The sequence below is a fragment of the Laccaria bicolor genome, genomic scaffold (genome assembly GCF_000143565.1).
Source record: "Laccaria bicolor S238N-H82 LACBIscaffold_150 genomic scaffold, whole genome shotgun sequence".
NCBI lineage: Eukaryota > Fungi > Basidiomycota > Agaricomycetes > Agaricales > Hydnangiaceae > Laccaria > Laccaria bicolor.
In genome coordinates, this window is record NW_001890009.1 from 2,128 (window position 1) to 5,209 (window position 3,082).

General features: G+C 42.6%; 1 protein-coding gene across 1 annotated transcript in view; it reads left to right on the top strand.

The window, feature by feature from the left end:
- Positions 1–2,594: 2,594 nt before the first annotated feature.
- Positions 2,595–3,082, top strand: part of LACBIDRAFT_298769 (uncharacterized protein) — a gene marked incomplete at its 3' end in the record, with an annotated part of 6,672 nt that continues 6,184 nt past the window's right edge. Inside the window, exon 1 of the mRNA XM_001890681.1 lies at positions 2,595–2,935. The remainder of the gene's footprint in view (positions 2,936–3,082) is intronic.

Consider the following 3,082-nt stretch of genomic DNA (forward strand, 5'->3'; position numbering starts at 1 on the left):
CCTAACCGCGGTTAGGGTTAGTTGATTTCGAAAATGGAATAACCGGTTATTTTGCGGTTAACTAACCGTTAAATAACCAGTTATAACCAGCCCTATTATACACCTTCAAAACGCACTTGAGAACGTCGAAAACGCTTAAAATTTGACTAAGTTACGGTCAAATCTCTAAAATATCTCTCAAATGTGTAGACTTTCAAGGATAATTGCATAAATATGTCAATTCTTCACCGATTTTAGCGTTCTTGGGCTCGTTTTAAAGCTAGAATATGCAGAAATAATATCTATCAAGATACATATGAGCATATTTGCCTTGTTATAACCGATTCTTTATTTTTCGGTCCTAACCAGTTAGTAACTGCAAATAACCGACCGTAACCGGTTAGTTGCGGTCTGGTTAGGTTATTTTAGGTTTCGGGACAAAGGCTAACCAGTCTCAGTCTCGGTTAGAGCCCCTGGGCACCCAATAACCGGACCTAACCGGACTTTCGAACACTACTTACATAACTGCCCCTGAGGAATGTTTTTCCACAAAAGCTATTGACACACCACGACACGTCAAATAATGTCATATTCCAGGACCTAAACGTAGCGCCCTATCAACTAGTATATTCAGAATGGTGGAACGAATGTAGACACCTGTCACAAATGTCCAAATGTGGCAAGAAAATGTACCGGAAAGGTATCATTCAAGCAACCTTACAATAACCTGATGGCCAGGGCAGTACACGTTTAGTCCTTGCAATCCAGTCTTGCGTTTCCTCATCGGTATACTTCAAATGCAATGGGCCCCTTGCAAATTCAACTTTACCCTCATCTTTAAACAAAGCTGTGTTATCCATGTAGTCCTCCTCTCTCACCCCGCAAAGGCATATAACTTTGTGTTCAGAGATTCATCCCCCATTTAGCTGGTCCAACTCCTCACAAGCTCACTTTGCTTGCCGAGCATCGTATTATCCATTCCGAGGACTGTACTTCCAATCCTCTTTCTCGCAGTGCTCCTTTCCTCCTTCTCTTAGTCATTCCAGATGCGCACTCAAGTACCCAATGACGTCGATAATTGAGCTGCCCCGCATCTTGGCATTGCCTCACAAGACGCGGACGTTACCCGAATTCTGTGTTGCGAGGTTTATGGGAAGAGGGAAAGATATCAGGATTTATTCGGGCAGGTGTTCTCAATGCCCAAGAGAAGAAGGGCACTGTCAAAACCTCAGGTGAATGGTCACTGTCAAGCCCTCCCAGAGGATAGAGGCCTCCCAACGGTAAAAGGAATGTGCGACAGGAGAGAGATGAGGTAACCCACTTTTGCGTGGGATCGTTTTGTCAACTGACCGATTTTTAGGACGGGTGCTGAGAAGAGTTTGGCCAATGACCCTGGCATGATTAATCCATTGAAGTGTTTTAGTTAAGCGGTGATATGTGGGGTCATGAGGATTGACGCAGTAAAGAAGTCATAAACCCTTTCGCCATTCCTTTCACCATCATTGTCTGGGGCAGAAGAAGGGAGGGGAGGAGGACATGTTACATCCTGGATGGTGCCATATGCTTCTTGGTGTCGGACCTGCAGCCACATCAAATCGGTGAAAACAACTGGCAGTGGAAAGAGCCCTCCCTGGCTTTGTTGGCATATTCAGCACAGATGGGGAATAGTAACGTCCATGCCAGCAACTTCACAACATTGGTATTTCCATCCATCATTCCTGCGCTAACGGTATTCAGAGGGCATGATGTTGGTGCACACTGCACAGGCATCAGGGAAAACCCCAACTCCACATTTGCCCTAATAACCAAAGTATTTGGTGAAATCACCTCAAATTTCCATGAATTAAGTCATATTACTGCTCTGAGCACATTACTTCAAATTATCCCATCTTGATATGGTTCCTAACTCTTACCTCAAATTATTTTGAAGTTACTGGTGGGTGAGTAGAAATTATCTGCATCTGACATGAAGTTACATCAGAATTAGATGGTAGTTAGTTCAATTATGGTGGCATTTTTACCATTTTTCAGGTACTGAATATTGTTACAGCATGGGCACACCAGTTATTTGAGGGCCCAACAGTAAAATTGATTGAGAAAATATATAGAATACATGAACATCTACGTGACAATGATGGATGGATTAGAAGTATAGAAGCCATCAGATGAGGANGGGANNCTGTCAACACCAGTGACCTGTCATCACCCACGAGCCATCATCAACCACAAGCCGTCATCACCCATACCAACGAGCCATCATAACGCTATTGAATCCCTGAGTATTTGCCGGTGGGAGTGATACTCGTTGAGCTGATACTGAGGGAAGCAAGAGGGAAGCGTGAGTTTCAAATGTGAATGGTCATGAGATAGGCAAATTCAGTACTTACTTTGTGTGTATCGTACCCCGTTGCTAGGCCAGTATCGAACAAGGAGACGAGGGTGGAGAACTGGCCACGACAACGGATATGAAAGAATTCATTGAAATTCACGAGGGACAAGTCAACCACTCACCACCAGCTTGTGTCACTGCCTCCTCAGCTCCCTCCAGCGAGTGTTCAGTCTGAAAGAAAAAACTCGGACCGCGCGGACGGGCAGGGGATGCGAAATGATGACTGGTGGCTACCACTTTTATGATAAAACTAAGGCAATTGCCTGTAGAGCTGTGTGTATAAGTCCACAAGTTTTATGAAAGGCATTTCATAGATGTGTCCTGTGTTTTCTTTCTCATAAAACCTATGTTCTTTTCATAAGATATAGGCAAGGCCACAGAGTGCTTTTCATAATTAAACCTGTGCACTTTCAATAGGTATTTCATTCACTGGGTTAGGTGTATTCATTGCCTTTTTCATAATTAATGGTGTGCACTTTCATTGAATATTTCATTAGGAATTTTGGACGCTTTCATTGCTTTTTTCATAATTAATCCTGTGTGATTTCAATAAATATTTCATTCACTATGTTAGGTGTATTCAATGCCTCTATCATATCTAATGGTGTGCGCTTTCATTGAATATTTCATTAGGAATATTGGATGCTTTCATTGTACTTTTCATAATTAATGTTGTGCAATTTCAATAAATATCTCATTCCCTAGGTCAGGTGT